The 19,561-nt window shown below is 49.5% G+C and overlaps 37 non-coding genes across 37 annotated transcripts; all 37 read right to left on the bottom strand.

Moving 5' to 3' along the window:
• Window positions 1-781: 781 nt before the first annotated feature.
• Window positions 782-854, bottom strand: TRNAF-GAA. The gene has a single exon. It is a non-coding gene; the product is annotated as a tRNA-Phe (tRNA).
• Window positions 855-1,126: 272 nt separating this feature from the next.
• On the bottom strand, window positions 1,127-1,199 carry TRNAF-GAA. The gene has a single exon. It is a non-coding gene; the product is annotated as a tRNA-Phe (tRNA).
• Window positions 1,200-1,471: 272 nt separating this feature from the next.
• TRNAF-GAA lies at window positions 1,472-1,544 on the bottom strand. Its single transcript has one exon. It is a non-coding gene; the product is annotated as a tRNA-Phe (tRNA).
• A 291-nt stretch (window positions 1,545-1,835) lies between these two features.
• On the bottom strand, window positions 1,836-1,908 carry TRNAF-GAA. Its single transcript has one exon. It is a non-coding gene; the product is annotated as a tRNA-Phe (tRNA).
• A 272-nt stretch (window positions 1,909-2,180) lies between these two features.
• TRNAF-GAA lies at window positions 2,181-2,253 on the bottom strand. The gene has a single exon. It is a non-coding gene; the product is annotated as a tRNA-Phe (tRNA).
• A 272-nt stretch (window positions 2,254-2,525) lies between these two features.
• Window positions 2,526-2,598, bottom strand: TRNAF-GAA. The gene has a single exon. It is a non-coding gene; the product is annotated as a tRNA-Phe (tRNA).
• A 6,447-nt stretch (window positions 2,599-9,045) lies between these two features.
• Window positions 9,046-9,118, bottom strand: TRNAF-GAA. Its single transcript has one exon. It is a non-coding gene; the product is annotated as a tRNA-Phe (tRNA).
• A 272-nt stretch (window positions 9,119-9,390) lies between these two features.
• On the bottom strand, window positions 9,391-9,463 carry TRNAF-GAA. The gene has a single exon. It is a non-coding gene; the product is annotated as a tRNA-Phe (tRNA).
• Window positions 9,464-9,735: 272 nt separating this feature from the next.
• Window positions 9,736-9,808, bottom strand: TRNAF-GAA. The gene has a single exon. It is a non-coding gene; the product is annotated as a tRNA-Phe (tRNA).
• A 272-nt stretch (window positions 9,809-10,080) lies between these two features.
• Window positions 10,081-10,153, bottom strand: TRNAF-GAA. Its single transcript has one exon. It is a non-coding gene; the product is annotated as a tRNA-Phe (tRNA).
• A 272-nt stretch (window positions 10,154-10,425) lies between these two features.
• Window positions 10,426-10,498, bottom strand: TRNAF-GAA. The gene has a single exon. It is a non-coding gene; the product is annotated as a tRNA-Phe (tRNA).
• A 272-nt stretch (window positions 10,499-10,770) lies between these two features.
• TRNAF-GAA lies at window positions 10,771-10,843 on the bottom strand. Its single transcript has one exon. It is a non-coding gene; the product is annotated as a tRNA-Phe (tRNA).
• A 272-nt stretch (window positions 10,844-11,115) lies between these two features.
• Window positions 11,116-11,188, bottom strand: TRNAF-GAA. The gene has a single exon. It is a non-coding gene; the product is annotated as a tRNA-Phe (tRNA).
• Window positions 11,189-11,460: 272 nt separating this feature from the next.
• On the bottom strand, window positions 11,461-11,533 carry TRNAF-GAA. Its single transcript has one exon. It is a non-coding gene; the product is annotated as a tRNA-Phe (tRNA).
• Window positions 11,534-11,805: 272 nt separating this feature from the next.
• Window positions 11,806-11,878, bottom strand: TRNAF-GAA. The gene has a single exon. It is a non-coding gene; the product is annotated as a tRNA-Phe (tRNA).
• Window positions 11,879-12,150: 272 nt separating this feature from the next.
• TRNAF-GAA lies at window positions 12,151-12,223 on the bottom strand. Its single transcript has one exon. It is a non-coding gene; the product is annotated as a tRNA-Phe (tRNA).
• A 272-nt stretch (window positions 12,224-12,495) lies between these two features.
• TRNAF-GAA lies at window positions 12,496-12,568 on the bottom strand. The gene has a single exon. It is a non-coding gene; the product is annotated as a tRNA-Phe (tRNA).
• Window positions 12,569-12,840: 272 nt separating this feature from the next.
• Window positions 12,841-12,913, bottom strand: TRNAF-GAA. Its single transcript has one exon. It is a non-coding gene; the product is annotated as a tRNA-Phe (tRNA).
• A 272-nt stretch (window positions 12,914-13,185) lies between these two features.
• Window positions 13,186-13,258, bottom strand: TRNAF-GAA. Its single transcript has one exon. It is a non-coding gene; the product is annotated as a tRNA-Phe (tRNA).
• A 272-nt stretch (window positions 13,259-13,530) lies between these two features.
• On the bottom strand, window positions 13,531-13,603 carry TRNAF-GAA. The gene has a single exon. It is a non-coding gene; the product is annotated as a tRNA-Phe (tRNA).
• Window positions 13,604-13,875: 272 nt separating this feature from the next.
• Window positions 13,876-13,948, bottom strand: TRNAF-GAA. The gene has a single exon. It is a non-coding gene; the product is annotated as a tRNA-Phe (tRNA).
• Window positions 13,949-14,220: 272 nt separating this feature from the next.
• TRNAF-GAA lies at window positions 14,221-14,293 on the bottom strand. The gene has a single exon. It is a non-coding gene; the product is annotated as a tRNA-Phe (tRNA).
• Window positions 14,294-14,565: 272 nt separating this feature from the next.
• On the bottom strand, window positions 14,566-14,638 carry TRNAF-GAA. Its single transcript has one exon. It is a non-coding gene; the product is annotated as a tRNA-Phe (tRNA).
• A 272-nt stretch (window positions 14,639-14,910) lies between these two features.
• TRNAF-GAA lies at window positions 14,911-14,983 on the bottom strand. Its single transcript has one exon. It is a non-coding gene; the product is annotated as a tRNA-Phe (tRNA).
• A 272-nt stretch (window positions 14,984-15,255) lies between these two features.
• TRNAF-GAA lies at window positions 15,256-15,328 on the bottom strand. Its single transcript has one exon. It is a non-coding gene; the product is annotated as a tRNA-Phe (tRNA).
• A 272-nt stretch (window positions 15,329-15,600) lies between these two features.
• Window positions 15,601-15,673, bottom strand: TRNAF-GAA. Its single transcript has one exon. It is a non-coding gene; the product is annotated as a tRNA-Phe (tRNA).
• Window positions 15,674-15,945: 272 nt separating this feature from the next.
• Window positions 15,946-16,018, bottom strand: TRNAF-GAA. The gene has a single exon. It is a non-coding gene; the product is annotated as a tRNA-Phe (tRNA).
• A 272-nt stretch (window positions 16,019-16,290) lies between these two features.
• Window positions 16,291-16,363, bottom strand: TRNAF-GAA. The gene has a single exon. It is a non-coding gene; the product is annotated as a tRNA-Phe (tRNA).
• A 272-nt stretch (window positions 16,364-16,635) lies between these two features.
• On the bottom strand, window positions 16,636-16,708 carry TRNAF-GAA. The gene has a single exon. It is a non-coding gene; the product is annotated as a tRNA-Phe (tRNA).
• A 272-nt stretch (window positions 16,709-16,980) lies between these two features.
• TRNAF-GAA lies at window positions 16,981-17,053 on the bottom strand. The gene has a single exon. It is a non-coding gene; the product is annotated as a tRNA-Phe (tRNA).
• A 272-nt stretch (window positions 17,054-17,325) lies between these two features.
• On the bottom strand, window positions 17,326-17,398 carry TRNAF-GAA. The gene has a single exon. It is a non-coding gene; the product is annotated as a tRNA-Phe (tRNA).
• Window positions 17,399-17,670: 272 nt separating this feature from the next.
• On the bottom strand, window positions 17,671-17,743 carry TRNAF-GAA. Its single transcript has one exon. It is a non-coding gene; the product is annotated as a tRNA-Phe (tRNA).
• Window positions 17,744-18,015: 272 nt separating this feature from the next.
• On the bottom strand, window positions 18,016-18,088 carry TRNAF-GAA. The gene has a single exon. It is a non-coding gene; the product is annotated as a tRNA-Phe (tRNA).
• Window positions 18,089-18,360: 272 nt separating this feature from the next.
• On the bottom strand, window positions 18,361-18,433 carry TRNAF-GAA. The gene has a single exon. It is a non-coding gene; the product is annotated as a tRNA-Phe (tRNA).
• Window positions 18,434-18,705: 272 nt separating this feature from the next.
• On the bottom strand, window positions 18,706-18,778 carry TRNAF-GAA. The gene has a single exon. It is a non-coding gene; the product is annotated as a tRNA-Phe (tRNA).
• A 272-nt stretch (window positions 18,779-19,050) lies between these two features.
• TRNAF-GAA lies at window positions 19,051-19,123 on the bottom strand. Its single transcript has one exon. It is a non-coding gene; the product is annotated as a tRNA-Phe (tRNA).
• A 272-nt stretch (window positions 19,124-19,395) lies between these two features.
• On the bottom strand, window positions 19,396-19,468 carry TRNAF-GAA. The gene has a single exon. It is a non-coding gene; the product is annotated as a tRNA-Phe (tRNA).
• Between the last annotated feature and the right edge of the window lie 93 nt (window positions 19,469-19,561).

Below are 19,561 nucleotides of genomic sequence, written 5' to 3'. Positions count from 1 at the left end.
CCTCTGGTAATCTGGGATCAGTCCTGAGTGCCAATGTTACTGCTTCTATGGCATCCTCCTGTCTGATGTTTGTATACAGAGACTCTACGTCTACTGTAACCAACCATGTAGACTCTGTTATTGTTAGGGAAGATAGGGACTTGATAAGTTCCCGACTGTCTTTCAGGTATGATTTACCTTGTGTGACCAACGGTTGGAAAAAAGTGTTGAGATATTCTCCTATCCTGGAATATAAGGATCCGATCCCACTTATTATGGGCCTTCCTGGTGGGTTTATTTTGTCCTTGTGTACCTTAGGTACTATATAAAGAACTGGAGTCCTGGGTGTATTAGGAACTAGATATAATGCCTCCTTGATGGTTAATATGGACTTGGCTGTGCCTTCTGACGTCCATAGTTGGAGTTGCTCCTTAAGTTTAACCAAAGATGTTACCACCTATAAACCACTTCGGGGAGACCCTTTGGTTAATCTTCAGTCTAACGCTCTCTCAACTGAGCTATTTCGGCCTGTTACGCTGGGCCTTGCCGACAATTGTGGGGTACCATGTGTTGGTGTGAAGGGATGCTATTAACGATCGACATTTGTATGTCTATGCGTGTGGCCGGAAAAGAAAAGAGGCAGCAAGATCCTTGACTTTGTTCCAGGTGAGACTAAGCAACCACTCGGTTATGAACAACAGCCACGTGAGAAGCGAAAGAATCAAGCCCGCTCTAGCCTGATTAATAGGAAAGACAACTGTTTCAACCACGTAGTGGTGACACCGGTAAAGGCTACAACGGCTGCCGAAACCCGGGATCGAACCAGGGACCTTTAGATCTTCAGTCTAACGCTCTCCCAACTGAGCTATTTCGGCCTATTACGCTGGGCCTTGCCGACAATTGTGGGGTACCATGTGTTGGTGTGAAGGGATGCTATTGACGATCCACATTTGTATGTCTATGCGTGTGGCCGGAAAAGAAAAGAGGCAGCAAGATCCTTGACTTTGTTCCAGGTGAGACTGAGCAACCACTCGATTATGAACGACAGCCACGTGAGAAGCGAAATAATCAAGCCCGCTCTAGCCTGATTAATAGGAAAGACAACTGTTCACCACGTAGTGGTGATACCGGTAAGGGTTACAACGGCTGCCGAAACCCGGGATCGAACCAGGGACCTTTAGATCTTCAGTCTAACGCTCTCCCAACTGAGCTATTTCGGCCTGTTACGCTGGGCCTTGCCGACAATTGTGGGGTACCATGTGTTGGTGTGAAGGGATGCTATTGACGATCGACATTTGTATGTCTATGCGTGTGGCCGGAAAAGAAAAGAGGCAGCAAGATCCTTGACTTTGTTCCAGGTGAGACTAAGCAACCACTCGGTTATGAACGACAGCCACGTGAGAAGCGAAAGAATCAAGCCCGCTCTAGCCTGATTAATAGGAAAGACAACTGTTCACCACATAGTGGTGACACCGGTAAGGGCTACAACGGCTGCCGAAACCCGGGATCGAACCAGGGACCTTTAGATCTTCAGTCTAACGCTCTCCCAACTGAGCTATTTCGGCCTGTTATGCTGGGCCTTGCCGACAATTGTGGGGTACCATGTGTTGGTGTGAAGGGAGGGATGCTATTGACGATCGACATTTGTATGTCTATGCGTGTGGCCGGAAAAGAAAAGAGGCAGCAAGATCCTTGACTTTGTTCCAGGTGAGACTAAGCAACCACTCTGTTATGAACAACAGCCACGTGAGAAGCGAAAGAATCAAGCCCGCTCTTGCCTGATTAATAGGAAAGACAACTGTTCACCACGTAGTGGTGACACCGGTAAGGGCTACAACGGTAAGGGCTACAACGGCTGCCGAAACCCGGGATCGAACCAGGGACGTTTAGATCTTCAGTCTAACGCTCTCCCAACTGAGCTATTTCGGCCTGTTACGCTGGGCCTTGCCGACAATTGTGGGGTTCCATGTGTTGGTGTGAAGGGATGCTATTGACGATCGACATTTGTATGTCTATGCGTGTGGCCGGAAAAGAAAAGAGGCAGCAAGATCCTTGACTTTGTTCCAGGTGAGACTAAGCAACCACTCGGTTATGAACAACAGCCACGTGAGAAGCGAAAGAATCAAGCCCGCTCTAGCCTGATTAATAGGAAAGACAACTGTTCACCACGTAGTGGTCACACCGGTAAGGGCTACAACGGCTGCCGAAACCCGGGATCAAACCAGGGACCTTTAGATCTTCAGTCTAACGCTCTCCCAACTGAGCTATTTCGGCCTGTTACGCTGGGCCTTGCCGACAATTGTGGGGTACCATGTGTTGGAGTGAAGGGATGCTATTGACGATCGACATTTGTATGTCTATGCGTGTGGCCGGAAAAGAAAAGAGGCAGCAAGATCCTTGACTTTGTTCCAGGTGAGACTAAGCAACCACTTGGTTATGAACAACAGCCACGTGAGAAGCGAAAGAATCAAGCCCGCTCTAGCCTGATTAATAGGAAAGACAACTGTTCACCACGTAGTGGTGACACCGGTAAGGGTTACAACGGCTGCCGAAACGCGGGATCGAACCAGGAACCTTTAGAGATTCAGTCTAACGCTCTCCCAACTGAGCTATTTCAGCCTGTTACGCTGGGGCCTTGCCGACAATTGTGGGGTACCATGTGTTGGTGTGAAGGGATGCTATTGACGATCGACATTTGTATGTTTATGCGTGTGGCCGGAAAAGAAAAGAGGCAGCAAGATCCTTGACTTTGTTCCAGGTGAGACTAAGCAACCACTCGGTTATGAACAACAGCCACGTGAGAAGAGAAAGAATCAAGCCCGCTCTAGCCTGATTAATAGGAAAGACAACTGTTTTTTTTTTTAAATCAAAAAACAAGTTTATTGTAGAAAAATAGAGATACAATCACATGGTTGCACACAGACAGGTAAGTATCATTTGCAGTATACAGGGAAAAAGCAAAAAGGGTCAGGATACAATCTTATATCAGCGTATATTAAGTTTCGGTCTAATACCAATGTACTCTAATGGCATACCTGCCATCATAAACGTAAACAAGGCAGTTATGAGAAAGTGTTACACTTTACAATACTACAATCAGTATGCATTATTACCCTGGTAAATGTAGTCTGACTGTGCACAGAAGCATCCGACTGCAATCTCAGGGGGTGAGAAGAAGTTTCACAAACTAAGGTTGAGAGCAAAGGGAGGAGGGAAGACAGGTAGTGAAAAAGAGTGAGAAAGAGAGAAAAAAGGAAGAAAAAGATAAGGAAGAAGAGGGGAAAAGAAAGAGAAAAAAGAACTGTGGACCACCATTATGTTCTCAGCACCTCTTTGGGTTCTCCAATGAGTGGTGTAGCATGCCCCACTCTCTCTCTCTCTATTCACAGCGCAGTTGCATTCCCACACCCTGAAACAAAGGCATTTTATCCCTGCAATAATCTGTCCCTCACCAACTGCAAGGGGCCTAGTCCCGGCACATCTAGCCATGGCTGCCACATAGAATAAAATTTCTTTAATGCACCCCGATGTTGGTATGTTAACTTTTCGCGTATTAAAATACTGTTGACCTGTGTCACCCATTGTGTGCCCGTTGGTACCCTAGGGGTTATCCATAGTTTAGCTATCTCTTTGCGGGCAAGATAGAGCAATCTTAGCACTGCGGTATGGCCATTTGGGGGAAGGTCAGGTAGTTCCAAGGCACCAAGGAGGCAAACCACTGGATCAGTAATAACTGGTATCTGAAACACCTGAGCTATAGTATCCAGAACGAATTTCCAATACCGGAATAACTTGGGGCACTTCCACATCATGTGTAGCAGATCGCCAGTTTGTGCAGTGCATTTTGGGCACAAGGGGGTGTCCCTAAAGCCCCATTTGTGTAGCCTGGCTGGGGTCCTGTACACCCTATGTAGTAAATATAAATGTGATAGTCTTTGAGATGCAGAGACTGAGACTAAGGGGGCGGATGTCAGACACAACTCCCAGGTTTCCCCATCTATAGGTCCCAAGTCACGCTCCCACCCACGTCTGCAGGGAAGTTTACTGGCATCATGAGTGTGTTGGAGCAGTCTTGCATATACCCGTGAAATCATACCTGCCCTGTCCTCCGTGGAGAGCACATCTCTCATCAGAGGGTGCGCTACCACAATCAGTGGGGAGAGTCTACCCTCACACTGTACTGCGTGTCTCAACTGTAGGTATTGATAGAATTGGGTGTTATGTAACCCAAAGTCTTCTTTCATGGCCGCAAAAGTTTTAAAGACAGTGCCAGAGAACAACTGGGTAACATAATGTATCCCGAGCCTCTCCCAGGGGCCGAAGCCCTTCAGTGTAAAGAGCTCTCCTAAGTATTTATTTCTCCAAATTGGAGTGAACTGGCAGATCGCTTTAAGTTTAAAAGTGTTTCTCACATATTTCCATAGAGTGTTCAATAGAGTTATCGTGGGAAGAGTATCAGGGAACTGGGTAAGACCAGCCTCCAGATACACCAGTGCCGGGAGTGCCGAATCTATTGGGACTATCAATGACCTGATCGGATCCGAGTCATCAACCACAGCCCAATTACCAAGATGCTGGAGCTGTGAGGCTATAAAATAGAACCTCGAGTGTGGGACCGCGAGGCCCCCTTGATCTTTTGTAAGTTGCAGTGAGTGTAGACTAATACGAGCCACTTTTCCCCCCCAGATTAGTTCCCTAAACTGAGAGTCTATCCGAGTAAACCATTTGTGTGTAATCCAAATTGGAGAGTTGTGAAAGATGTACAGGAGCTGAGGCGCCCAAACCATCTTAATTAAATTGACTCTACCAGTCACAGACAGTGGCAATTTCCTCCAGGCTGAGCATTTTAGGCGGAGTTTTTGTAGTAGTGGAGATAGATTCCTGTCTAGGTATTGAAGCGGGAGTGGTGTGACCTGTATGCCCAAATAACGAAATTCATCCACCACAGCAATGTCCCTTGCGCAGTCAGGCAATGGACCCGGCAGGGGATCTAAGGGCATAAGGACCGATTTATTCCAGTTAATAGAGAAACCCGAGAGCCGACCGAAGCCAGCAATTAGGTTCATAACATTTTTTAAAGAGCCGTCTGTATCTCCCAAGTATATTAGAGTGTCATCCGCATAAAGGGAGACAACATCTTTCCTAGGTCCTCTCTGAAACCCCACTATTTCCTGCATATGCCTGATGTGAATGGCCAGTGGTTCGAGAGCCAGAGCAAACAACAGGGGCGACAAAGGGCACCCCTGCCGGGTGCCCCTAGCAAGATGGAAGGGTTCCGATACTTCCCCGTTGACGCGCATTCTCGCCGACGGGGAACTATACAACAGCTGAACCCACTTCAAAAACGTGGATCCCACCCCAAATCGACTCAGGACTTCCCAAAGATAGGGCCATTCTACGCTGTCGAACGCCTTGGCGGCGTCCAACGATAGAACCGCCCTATTTCCTACATTGTCCGGGGGAATTTGCAAGTTTAAGAAAAGTCTGCGCAAGTTCTGCGAAGTTGACCTCGTCGGGATAAACCCCGACTGATCTCTGTGAATCACTTTTTGTATGCATTTAGCCAACCTGCTAGCCAGAGCCCTGGCCAACAGCTTGACATCACATGTCAGAAGTGAGATCGGCCTATAGGAATCCGGTGACAAGGGATCCTTACCAGGTTTCAACAGGACCACCACAAGGGCCTCATTCATGGATGGGGGAAGGAAACCCGTTTCAAGTGCATGATTATAGACTTTAAGAAGAGTAGGGAGGAGTTGGGTAGCATATCTTTTGTACACTTCGGATGGTAACCCGTCAGCCCCCGGGGCTCGACCATTTTTCGAGTGTGCTAGTGCTTCTAGTAATTCCTCCTCTGTTAGAGGAGCATTGAGCAGGGCAACATCCGAAGCAGACAAAGATGGAATGGGGTATTTGTCTAGAAACGTGTAAATCTCGGCCTGAGTGGGGTTAACTTTGGAAGAGTATACTTCCTGAAAAAAGAGTTCGAAGGTCTCTATGACTTCCTTAGTTGAGTGACACGGAGTCCCCGCGTGATTCGTGATCGACGTAATGTGAGAGGATGATTGTTGTGATCTAGCTAGTAGTGCTAACATGTGACCTGTGTTTTCACCCTCTTCGAAGTGGCTCTGCTGTAGGAAGAAACGTTTATTTTCAGCTAACTGCATGGATAGGTCTTTAAGTAAGGTTTGTGCCGCTAGCCACGAACGTCTATTATCGTCCGTGGGGTCAGCTATATATCTGCCTTCAGAGGATCCTACCTCCTCCAGCACCGACATCTCCCATTTCTTTGTGGACGTTTTGACCTTGGAAATTTCCCTAATGAATTGGCCTCTGAGGAAGGCTTTAATCGTATCCCATACCACGTTCAATGTTGCCGTGTTCAAATTTCGTTCAAGGAAATTTGTGAGTAGTTCCGGGATAGGATCTGGATCTGGAATAAGCGATAGCCAGAAGGGGTTGAGCTTCCAAAGGGTATTACCCCTGCGGGCTCCACACCTGATGTCTATTGACAATGGGGAGTGGTCCGAGACCTGCCTGGGGTGGTACTGGGAGGACTCTAACATTGGTAGGAGCAAATCATTCCCTAAACCAAGGTCAATTCTGGACAAGCAACCAATAGAGGCCGATTGACAGGAGTAAACCCTGGCCTCCGGGTTATGAGCTCTCCAGACATCTGTGAGGCCCATTTCCGCTATTAAGCGGGCAAACGAAGTAGGCCCGCTCCCTCCCCGTACTCCCACTTCTCCTTGTGCAGACATTCTATCCCTAGTATTATCCAGACAGTTATTAAAATCACCGATCACTAATACAGGTATTCCCGTAAAGCGGGCCATGAAATCTGTCAATACCTTCAATATACTAGATGAAAACGGAGGAGGAATATATATTCCAGCCAAAATACATTTAGTACCGTGTATACAGCATAAGATAAAGATATACCTCCCATCGGGGTCAATTTGTGTTTTCAGGACCGTAAACTGCGCGCCCTGCTTGACCAGGATACTCACCCCCCTCGAGTACACTGAGAAGGTAGAATGAAATTGGTGGCTAAATTGCCTTACCGCAAATTGGGGTGTGGAGGTCGGGGGGAGGTGAGTCTCCTGCAGACAAATAATATCAGCAGCTATTCGCTTGACCGTACGGAGCACGGCCAGGCGCTTAACCGGGTTGTTTAAACCCCTCACATTCCAAGACACAAATCTAGTCAATGCAGCCATTGTAGTTTAGAAACAGGTAAAACATGCATGGTAATAACAGTACTATCATACTGAGTATGAGGGTGGTAGATCAGACCGGCAAGGAGAAAATGGGCATCCGACCTCCGGCAGACGCAAGAGATATGTATCGGGGTAGGAAGGTGCAGCATCAGTAGTAGGGACGATACAGAGAGCAATGAGCAATACGCAGTTGAGGTAGTCACAAGAGGGGTGGCAAGTTCAGGATGGGAGTGGTACACGACGAATCGAGGTGGTCCTCCAGCGAGGTTGCACAGAAGATGAAGGGATAGTAGAAGAAAAAACAAAGTCATATAACCATAGGCCAACATGGCCAAACTTATGTGCTCGTAAGCAAGGTGGGGCCGCAGCCAAATCCACATGGGGGCAACAGTGGAAGTGCACCAAAGTGTTCAAACTTCTCAGCAGCTGAAACAAAGTAGCCCAAGTAGTAAAATGTGGATTAAACATCAGCAGCTTCTCCGCCTTGGAATAGGAACAAACAGGTAGTTGTCAGCGATAATTAAATCAGAGTATTACCCGTCCTGTTGAGCGCGGCGTTGGATGCGACCATCACGGATTGAGCGTTCCTCTCTGTCCAGCCACTGTGCGGCCGAAGACGGAAGGTCAAAAAAGTGAACGGAGCCTAGAGCTTCCACCCTCAGCTTGGAGGGGTATAGCATAGCATATTTTACATCTAGAGCTCTGAGGCGGCGTTTAATGTCTATAAACTTTGCACGTTGCTTTTGTAGCTCAGCAGAGAAGTCAGGGAAGCAGGAGATTTTAGCATTATCAATCTTCATGGCTTCAGGTTTAAGCCTAGCATTGCGCAGTATAGCATCCCTATCTTTATAATGGAGCAATTTAAACAGAAAGGGTCTTGGAGGGGCCCCCGGTGGCAGAGGCCGAGAAGGCACTCTGTGTGCTCTCTCAACTGAGAATAATGGAGTGAAAGCTTCTTTGCCAAAAGCAGACACCAGCCAATTTTCAATAAACTCAACAGGGTCCTTTCCTTCAGCTCTTTCAGGCAAACCAACCAGTCTCACGTTATTCCTTCTCATTCTGTTCTCTAATTCCTCTAATCGGGATGAGTGTTGAGTGAGGAGATGGTTATTATATGAGAGATCTCTTTGCATGGGGGCCATGTCATCTTCAATGGAGCTTATCCTGCCCTCTGCAGCAGAGGTTCTTTCCCTCAATTTTTGTGCATCTTGCCTCAAAAATGTTATTTCCGCTTTAACCCCTTTGATGTCAGCAGTCAGGGCAGCTAGGGAGGTATTGCACGTGGTAATGGCCGCAAAAATGTCTCTAAGTGAGGGCTCACTATCAGAGGCAGGGCTGGGGAGAGACTGCGGCCTAGTGGGGTTGCTATTAGGAGTACTCACGGCGCTCCATAGGAATTCCGGGCCTCCGCCATCCTCCAGAGGGACAGTATCGTCCGTATCAGATGTTCCCCCGGCCAGCTCGCTCTGTCTCTCCGGGAGAGCGCCGGGACCCGCATCCAGTACTCTGGAGAAAAGTCTCTCCGCTCCATCCCTGTGCTTCTCCTTGGCTGTGCGGGAGGCCTGCGCGCCATCTTGGCTTGCCATGCTGTCTGCAGCTCGGTTTGCGTTTTGCTTCCTAGCCGCCGACATTCTCCTCGGATCTAGGAACGGAGGGCACCGGGATGATCAGGGCACTGTTCCGCAGCACTTGGGCACCAAGACCAGGCAGGACGGGCAGCGTGCAGGATGGATGTCAGGAGATTCGGCGGAGAGAGCTGAGAGTGCGTCCGGTTACATCGGCTGCCTGGCCACCAAAAGACAACTGTTTACCACGTAGTGGTGACACCGATAAGGGCTACAACGGCTGCCGAAACCCGGGATCGAACCAGGGACCTTTAGATCTTCAGTCTAACGCTCTCCCAACTGAGCTATTTCGGCCTGTTACGCTGGGCCTTGCCGACAATTGTGGGGTACCATGTGTTGGTGTGAAGGGATGCTATTGACGATCGAAATTTGTATGTCTATGCGTGTGGCCGGAAAAGAAAAGAGGCAGCAAGATCCTTGACTTTGTTCCAGGTGAGACTAAGCAACCACTCGGTTATGAACAACAGCCACGTGAGAAGCGAAAGAATCAAGCCCGCTCTAGCCTGATTAATAGGAAAGACAACTGTTCACCACGTAGTGGTGACACCGGTAAGGGCTACAACGGCTGCCGAAACCCGGGATCGAACCAGGGACCTTTAGATCTTCAGTCTAACGCTCTCCCAACTGAGCTATTTCGGCCTGTTACGCTGGGCCTTGCCGACAATTGTGGGGTACCATGTGTTGGAGTGAAGGGATGCTATTGACGAGCGACATTTGTATGTCTATGCGTGTGGCCGGAAAAGAAAAGAGGCAGCAAGATCCTTGACTTTGTTCCAGGTGAGACTAAGCAACCACTCGGTTATGAACAACAGCCACGTGAGAAGCGAAAGAATCAAGCCCGCTCTAGCCTGATTAATAGGAAAGACAACTGTTCACCACGTAGTGGTGACACCGGTAAGGGCTACAACGGCTGCCGAAACCCGGGATCGAACCAGGGACCTTTAGATCTTCAGTCTAACGCTCTCCCAACTGAGCTATTTCGGCCTGTTACGCTGGGCCTTGCCGACAATTGTGGGGTACCATGTGTTGGAGTGAAGGGATGCTATTGACGAGCGACATTTGTATGTCTATGCGTGTGGCCGGAAAAGAAAAGAGGCAGCAAGATCCTTGACTTTGTTCCAGGTGAGACTAAGCAACCACTCGGTTATGAACAACAGCCACGTGAGAAGCGAAAGAATCAAGCCCGCTCTAGCCTGATTAATAGGAAAGACAACTGTTCACCACGTAGTGGTGACACCGGTAAGGGCTACAACGGCTGCCGAAACCCGGGATCGAACCAGGGACCTTTAGATCTTCAGTCTAACGCTCTCCCAACTGAGCTATTTCGGCCTGTTACGCTGGGCCTTGCCGACAATTGTGGGGTACCATGTGTTGGTGTGAAGGGATGCTATTGACGATCGACATTTGTATGTCTATGCGTGTGGCCGGAAAAGAAAAGAGGCAGCAAGATCCTTGACTTTGTTCCAGGTGAGACTAAGCAACCACTCGGTTATGAACAACAGCCACGTGAGAAGCGAAAGAATCAAGCCCGCTCTAGCCTGATTAATAGGAAAGACAACTGTTCACCACGTAGTGGTGACACCGGTAAGGGCTACAACGGCTGCCGAAACCCGGGATCGAACCAGGGACCTTTAGATCTTCAGTCTAACGCTCTCCCAACTGAGCTATTTCGGCCTGTTACGCTGGGCCTTGCCGACAATTGTGGGGTACCATGTGTTGGAGTGAAGGGATGCTATTGACGAGCGACATTTGTATGTCTATGCGTGTGGCCGGAAAAGAAAAGAGGCAGCAAGATCCTTGACTTTGTTCCAGGTGAGACTAAGCAACCACTCGGTTATGAACAACAGCCACGTGAGAAGCGAAAGAATCAAGCCCGCTCTAGCCTGATTAATAGGAAAGACAACTGTTCACCACGTAGTGGTGACACCGGTAAGGGCTACAACGGCTGCCGAAACCCGGGATCGAACCAGGGACCTTTAGATCTTCAGTCTAACGCTCTCCCAACTGAGCTATTTCGGCCTGTTACGCTGGGCCTTGCCGACAATTGTGGGGTACCATGTGTTGGTGTGAAGGGATGCTATTGACGAGCGACATTTGTATGTCTATGCGTGTGGCCGGAAAAGAAAAGAGGCAGCAAGATCCTTGACTTTGTTCCAGGTGAGACTAAGCAACCACTCGGTTATGAACAACAGCCACGTGAGAAGCGAAAGAATCAAGCCCGCTCTAGCCTGATTAATAGGAAAGACAACTGTTCACCACATAGTGGTGACACCGGTAAGGGCTACAACGGCTGCCGAAACCCGGGATCGAACCAGGGACCTTTAGATCTTCAGTCTAACGCTCTCCCAACTGAGCTATTTCGGCCTGTTACGCTGGGCCTTGCCGACAATTGTGGGGTACCATGTGTTGGTGTGAAGGGATGCTATTGACGAGCGACATTTGTATGTCTATGCGTGTGGCCGGAAAAGAAAAGAGGCAGCAAGATCCTTGACTTTGTTCCAGGTGAGACTAAGCAACCACTCGGTTATGAACAACAGCCACGTGAGAAGCGAAAGAATCAAGCCCGCTCTAGCCTGATTAATAGGAAAGACAACTGTTCACCACGTAGTGGTGACACCGGTAAGGGCTACAACGGCTGCCGAAACCCGGGATCGAACCAGGGACCTTTAGATCTTCAGTCTAACGCTCTCCCAACTGAGCTATTTCGGCCTGTTACGCTGGGCCTTGCCGACAATTGTGGGGTACCATGTGTTGGTGTGAAGGGATGCTATTGACGAGCGACATTTGTATGTCTATGCGTGTGGCCGGAAAAGAAAAGAGGCAGCAAGATCCTTGACTTTGTTCCAGGTGAGACTAAGCAACCACTCGGTTATGAACAACAGCCACGTGAGAAGCGAAAGAATCAAGCCCGCTCTAGCCTGATTAATAGGAAAGACAACTGTTCACCACGTAGTGGTGACACCGGTAAGGGCTACAACGGCTGCCGAAACCCGGGATCGAACCAGGGACCTTTAGATCTTCAGTCTAACGCTCTCCCAACTGAGCTATTTCGGCCTGTTACGCTGGGCCTTGCCGACAATTGTGGGGTACCATGTGTTGGAGTGAAGGGATGCTATTGACGAGCGACATTTGTATGTCTATGCGTGTGGCCGGAAAAGAAAAGAGGCAGCAAGATCCTTGACTTTGTTCCAGGTGAGACTAAGCAACCACTCGGTTATGAACAACAGCCACGTGAGAAGCGAAAGAATCAAGCCCGCTCTAGCCTGATTAATAGGAAAGACAACTGTTCACCACGTAGTGGTGACACCGGTAAGGGCTACAACGGCTGCCGAAACCCGGGATCGAACCAGGGACCTTTAGATCTTCAGTCTAACGCTCTCCCAACTGAGCTATTTCGGCCTGTTACGCTGGGCCTTGCCGACAATTGTGGGGTACCATGTGTTGGTGTGAAGGGATGCTATTGACGAGCGACATTTGTATGTCTATGCGTGTGGCCGGAAAAGAAAAGAGGCAGCAAGATCCTTGACTTTGTTCCAGGTGAGACTAAGCAACCACTCGGTTATGAACAACAGCCACGTGAGAAGCGAAAGAATCAAGCCCGCTCTAGCCTGATTAATAGGAAAGACAACTGTTCACCACGTAGTGGTGACACCGGTAAGGGCTACAACGGCTGCCGAAACCCGGGATCGAACCAGGGACCTTTAGATCTTCAGTCTAACGCTCTCCCAACTGAGCTATTTCGGCCTGTTACGCTGGGCCTTGCCGACAATTGTGGGGTTCCATGTGTTGGTGTGAAGGGATGCTATTGACGATCGACATTTGTATGTCTATGCGTGTGGCCGGAAAAGAAAAGAGGCAGCAAGATCCTTGACTTTGTTCCAGGTGAGACTAAGCAACCACTCGGTTATGAACAACAGCCACGTGAGAAGCGAAAGAATCAAGCCCGCTCTAGCCTGATTAATAGGAAAGACAACTGTTCACCACGTAGTGGTGACACCGGTAAGGGCTACAACGGCTGCCGAAACCCGGGATCGAACCAGGGACCTTTAGATCTTCAGTCTAACGCTCTCCCAACTGAGCTATTTCGGCCTGTTACGCTGGGCCTTGCCGACAATTGTGGGGTACCATGTGTTGGTGTGAAGGGATGCTATTGACGAGCGACATTTGTATGTCTATGCGTGTGGCCGGAAAAGAAAAGAGGCAGCAAGATCCTTGACTTTGTTCCAGGTGAGACTAAGCAACCACTCGGTTATGAACAACAGCCACGTGAGAAGCGAAAGAATCAAGCCCGCTCTAGCCTGATTAATAGGAAAGACAACTGTTCACCACGTAGTGGTGACACCGGTAAGGGCTACAACGGCTGCCGAAACCCGGGATCGAACCAGGGACCTTTAGATCTTCAGTCTAACGCTCTCCCAACTGAGCTATTTCGGCCTGTTACGCTGGGCCTTGCCGACAATTGTGGGGTTCCATGTGTTGGTGTGAAGGGATGCTATTGACGATCGACATTTGTATGTCTATGCGTGTGGCCGGAAAAGAAAAGAGGCAGCAAGATCCTTGACTTTGTTCCAGGTGAGACTAAGCAACCACTCGGTTATGAACAACAGCCACGTGAGAAGCGAAAGAATCAAGCCCGCTCTAGCCTGATTAATAGGAAAGACAACTGTTCACCACGTAGTGGTGACACCGGTAAGGGCTACAACGGCTGCCGAAACCCGGGATCGAACCAGGGACCTTTAGATCTTCAGTCTAACGCTCTCCCAACTGAGCTATTTCGGCCTGTTACGCTGGGCCTTGCCGACAATTGTGGGGTACCATGTGTTGGAGTGAAGGGATGCTATTGACGAGCGACATTTGTATGTCTATGCGTGTGGCCGGAAAAGAAAAGAGGCAGCAAGATCCTTGACTTTGTTCCAGGTGAGACTAAGCAACCACTCGGTTATGAACAACAGCCACGTGAGAAGCGAAAGAATCAAGCCCGCTCTAGCCTGATTAATAGGAAAGACAACTGTTCACCACGTAGTGGTGACACCGGTAAGGGCTACAACGGCTGCCGAAACCCGGGATCGAACCAGGGACCTTTAGATCTTCAGTCTAACGCTCTCCCAACTGAGCTATTTCGGCCTGTTACGCTGGGCCTTGCCGACAATTGTGGGGTACCATGTGTTGGAGTGAAGGGATGCTATTGACGAGCGACATTTGTATGTCTATGCGTGTGGCCGGAAAAGAAAAGAGGCAGCAAGATCCTTGACTTTGTTCCAGGTGAGACTAAGCAACCACTCGGTTATGAACAACAGCCACGTGAGAAGCGAAAGAATCAAGCCCGCTCTAGCCTGATTAATAGGAAAGACAACTGTTCACCACATAGTGGTGACACCGGTAAGGGCTACAACGGCTGCCGAAACCCGGGATCGAACCAGGGACCTTTAGATCTTCAGTCTAACGCTCTCCCAACTGAGCTATTTCGGCCTGTTACGCTGGGCCTTGCCGACAATTGTGGGGTACCATGTGTTGGTGTGAAGGGATGCTATTGACGAGCGACATTTGTATGTCTATGCGTGTGGCCGGAAAAGAAAAGAGGCAGCAAGATCCTTGACTTTGTTCCAGGTGAGACTAAGCAACCACTCGGTTATGAACAACAGCCACGTGAGAAGCGAAAGAATCAAGCCCGCTCTAGCCTGATTAATAGGAAAGACAACTGTTCACCACGTAGTGGTGACACCGGGAAGGGCTACAACGGCTGCCGAAACCCGGGATCGAACCAGGGACCTTTAGATCTTCAGTCTAACGCTCTCCCAACTGAGCTATTTCGGCCTGTTACGCTGGGCCTTGCCGACAATTGTGGGGTACCATGTGTTGGTGTGAAGGGATGCTATTGACGAGCGACATTTGTATGTCTATGCGTGTGGCCGGAAAAGAAAAGAGGCAGCAAGATCCTTGACTTTGTTCCAGGTGAGACTAAGCAACCACTCGGTTATGAACAACAGCCACGTGAGAAGCGAAAGAATCAAGCCCGCTCTAGCCTGATTAATAGGAAAGACAACTGTTCACCACATAGTGGTGACACCGGTAAGGGCTACAACGGCTGCCGAAACCCGGGATCGAACCAGGGACCTTTAGATCTTCAGTCTAACGCTCTCCCAACTGAGCTATTTCGGCCTGTTACGCTGGGCCTTGCCGACAATTGTGGGGTACCATGTGTTGGTGTGAAGGGATGCTATTGACGATCGACATTTGTATGTCTATGCGTGTGGCCGGAAAAGAAAAGAGGCAGCAAGATCCTTGACTTTGTTCCAGGTGAGACTAAGCAACCACTCGGTTATGAACAACAGCCACGTGAGAAGCGAAAGAATCAAGCCCGCTCTAGCCTGATTAATAGGAAAGACAACTGTTCACCACGTAGTGGTGACACCGGTAAGGGCTACAACGGCTGCCGAAACCCGGGATCGAACCAGGGACCTTTAGATCTTCAGTCTAACGCTCTCCCAACTGAGCTATTTCGGCCTGTTACGCTGGGCCTTGCCGACAATTGTGGGGTACCATGTGTTGGTGTGAAGGGATGCTATTGACGAGCGACATTTGTATGTCTATGCGTGTGGCCGGAAAAGAAAAGAGGCAGCAAGATCCTTGACTTTGTTCCAGGTGAGACTAAGCAACCACTCGGTTATGAACAACAGCCACGTGAGAAGCGAAAGAATCAAGCCCGCTCTAGCCTGATTAATAGGAAAGACAACTGTTCACCACGTAGTGGTGACACCGGTAAGGGTTACAACGGCTGCCGAAACCCGGGATCGAACCAGGGACCTTTAGATCTTCAGTCTAACGCTCTCCCAACTGAGCTATTTCGGCCTGTTACGCTGGGCCTTGCCGACAATTGTGGGGTACCATGTGTTGGTGTGAAGGGATGCTATTGACGATCGACATTTGTATGTCTATGCGTGTGGCCGGAAAAGAAAAGAGGCAGCAAGATCCTTGACTTTGTTCCAGGTGAGACTAAGCAACCACTCGGTTATGAACAACAGCCACGTGAGAAGCGAAAGAATCAAGCCCGCTCTAGCCTGATTAATAGGAAAGACAACTGTTCACCACGTAGTGGTGACACCGGTAAGGGCTACAACGGCTGCCGAAACCCGGGATCGAACCAGGGACCTTTAGATCTTCAGTCTAACGCTCTCCCAACTGAGCTATTTCGGCCTGTTACGCTGGGCCTTGCCGACAATTGTGGGGTACCATGTGTTGGTGTGAAGGGATGCTATTGACGAGCGACATTTGTATGTCTATGCGTGTGGCCGGAAAAGAAAAGAGGCAGCAAGATCCTTGACTTTGTTCCAGGTGAGACTAAGCAACCACTCGGTTATGAACAACAGCCACGTGAGAAGCGAAAGAATCAAGCCCGCTCTAGCCTGATTAATAGGAAAGACAACTGTTCACCACGTAGTGGTGACACCGGTAAGGGCTACAACGGCTGCCGAAACCCGGGATCGAACCAGGGACCTTTAGATCTTCAGTCTAACGCTCTCCCAACTGAGCTATTTCGGCCTGTTACGCTGGGCCTTGCCGACAATTGTGGGGTACCATGTGTTGGTGTGAAGGGATGCTATTGACGAGCGACATTTGTATGTCTATGCGTGTGGCCGGAAAAGAAAAGAGGCAGCAAGATCCTTGACTTTGTTCCAGGTGAGACTAAGCAACCACTCGGTTATGAACAACAGCCACGTGAGAAGCGAAAGAATCAAGCCCGCTCTAGCCTGATTAATAGGAAAGACAACTGTTCACCACGTAGTGGTGACACCGGTAAGGGCTACAACGGCTGCCGAAACCCGGGATCGAACCAGGGACCTTTAGATCTTCAGTCTAACGCTCTCCCAACTGAGCTATTTCGGCCTGTTACGCTGGGCCTTGCCGACAATTGTGGGGTACCATGTGTTGGTGTGAAGGGATGCTATTGACGAGCGACATTTGTATGTCTATGCGTGTGGCCGGAAAAGAAAAGAGGCAGCAAGATCCTTGACTTTGTTCCAGGTGAGACTAAGCAACCACTCGGTTATGAACAACAGCCACGTGAGAAGCGAAAGAATCAAGCCCGCTCTAGCCTGATTAATAGGAAAGACAACTGTTCACCACGTAGTGGTGACACCGGTAAGGGCTACAACGGCTGCCGAAACCCGGGATCGAACCAGGGACCTTTAGATCTTCAGTCTAACGCTCTCCCAACTGAGCTATTTCGGCCTGTTACGCTGGGCCTTGCCGACAATTGTGGGGTACCATGTGTTGGTGTGAAGGGATGCTATTGACGATCGACATTTGTATGTCTATGCGTGTGGCCGGAAAAGAAAAGAGGCAGCAAGATCCTTGACTTTGTTCCAGGTGAGACTAAGCAACCACTCGGTTATGAACAACAGCCACGTGAGAAGCGAAAGAATCAAGCCCGCTCTAGCCTGATTAATAGGAAAGACAACTGTTCACCACGTAGTGGTGACACCGGTAAGGGCTACAACGGCTGCCGAAACCCGGGATCGAACCAGGGACCTTTAGATCTTCAGTCTAACGCTCTCCCAACTGAGCTATTTCGGCCTGTTACGCTGGGCCTTGCCGACAATTGTGGGGTACCATGTGTTGGTGTGAAGGGATGCTATTGACGAGCGACATTTGTATGTCTATGCGTGTGGCCGGAAAAGAAAAGAGGCAGCAAGATCCTTGACTTTGTTCCAGGTGAGACTAAGCAACCACTCGGTTATGAACAACAGCCACGTGAGAAGCGAAAGAATCAAGCCCGCTCTAGCCTGATTAATAGGAAAGACAACTGTTCACCACGTAGTGGTGACACCGGTAAGGGCTACAACGGCTGCCGAAACCCGGGATCGAACCAGGGACCTTTAGATCTTCAGTCTAACGCTCTCCCAACTGAGCTATTTCGGCCTGTTACGCTGGGCCTTGCCGACAATTGTGGGGTACCATGTGTTGGTGTGAAGGGATGCTATTGACGAGCGACATTTGTATGTCTATGCGTGTGGCCGGAAAAGAAAAGAGGCAGCAAGATCCTTGACTTTGTTCCAGGTGAGACTAAGCAACCACTCGGTTATGAACAACAGCCACGTGAGAAGCGAAAGAATCAAGCCCGCTCTAGCCTGATTAATAGGAAAGACAACTGTTCACCACGTAGTGGTGACACCGGTAAGGGCTACAACGGCTGCCGAAACCCGGGATCGAACCAGGGACCTTTAGATCTTCAGTCTAACGCTCTCCCAACTGAGCTATTTCGGCCTGTTACGCTGGGCCTTGCCGACAATTGTGGGGTACCATGTGTTGGTGTGAAGGGATGCTATTGACGAGCGACATTTGTATGTCTATGCGTGTGGCCGGAAAAGAAAAGAGGCAGCAAGATCCTTGACTTTGTTCCAGGTGAGACTAAGCAACCACTCGGTTATGAACAACAGCCACGTGAGAAGCGAAAGAATCAAGCCCGCTCTAGCCTGATTAATAGGAAAGACAACTGTTCACCACGTAGTGGTGACACCGGTAAGGGCTACAACGGCTGCCGAAACCCGGGATCGAACCAGGGACCTTTAGATCTTCAGTCTAACGCTCTCCCAACTGAGCTATTTCGGCCTGTTACGCTGGGCCTCGCCGACAATTGTGGGGTACCATGTGTTGGTGTGAAGGGATGCTATTGACGATCGACATTTGTATGTCTATGCGTGTGGCCGGAAAAGAAAAGAGGCAGCAAGATCCTTGACTTTGTTCCAGGTGAGACTAAGCAACCACTCGGTTATGAACAACAGCCACGTGAGAAGCGAAAGAATCAAGCCCGCTCTAGCCTGATTAATAGGAAAGACAACTGTTCACCACGTAGTGGTGACACCGGTAAGGGCTACAACGGCTGCCGAAACCCGGGATCGAACCAGGGACCTTTAGATCTTCAGTCTAACGCTCTCCCAACTGAGCTATTTCGGCCTGTTACGCTGGGCCTTGCCGACAATTGTGGGGTACCATGTGTTGGAGTGAAGGGATGCTATTGACGAGCGACATTTGTATGTCTATGCGTGTGGCCGGAAAAGAAAAGAGGCAGCAAGATCCTTGACTTTGTTCCAGGTGAGACTAAGCAACCACTCGGTTATGAACAACAGCCACGTGAGAAGCGAAAGAATCAAGCCCGCTCTAGCCTGATTAATAGGAAAGACAACTGTTCACCACGTAGTGGTGACACCGGTAAGGGCTACAACGGCTGCCGAAACCCGGGATCGAACCAGGGACCTTTAGATCTTCAGTCTAACGCTCTCCCAACTGAGCTATTTCGGCCTGTTACGCTGGGCCTTGCCGACAATTGTGGGGTACCATGTGTTGGAGTGAAGGGATGCTATTGACGAGCGACATTTGTATGTCTATGCGTGTGGCCGGAAAAGAAAAGAGGCAGCAAGATCCTTGACTTTGTTCCAGGTGAGACTAAGCAACCACTCGGTTATGAACAACAGCCACGTGAGAAGCGAAAGAATCAAGCCCGCTCTAGCCTGATTAATAGGAAAGACAACTGTTCACCACGTAGTGGTGACACCGGTAAGGGCTACAACGGCTGCCGAAACCCGGGATCGAACCAGGGACCTTTAGATCTTCAGTCTAACGCTCTCCCAACTGAGCTATTTCGGCCTGTTACGCTGGGCCTTGCCGACAATTGTGGGGTACCATGTGTTGGTGTGAAGGGATGCTATTGACGAGCGACATTTGTATGTCTATGCGTGT

Source organism: Rana temporaria, chromosome 4 (assembly GCF_905171775.1).
Source record: "Rana temporaria chromosome 4, aRanTem1.1, whole genome shotgun sequence".
NCBI classification, from domain to species: Eukaryota; Metazoa; Chordata; class Amphibia; order Anura; family Ranidae; genus Rana; species Rana temporaria.
Note: the sequence above shows the minus strand (reverse complement) of the source record. Positions and strands in the feature narration are given on the sequence as shown.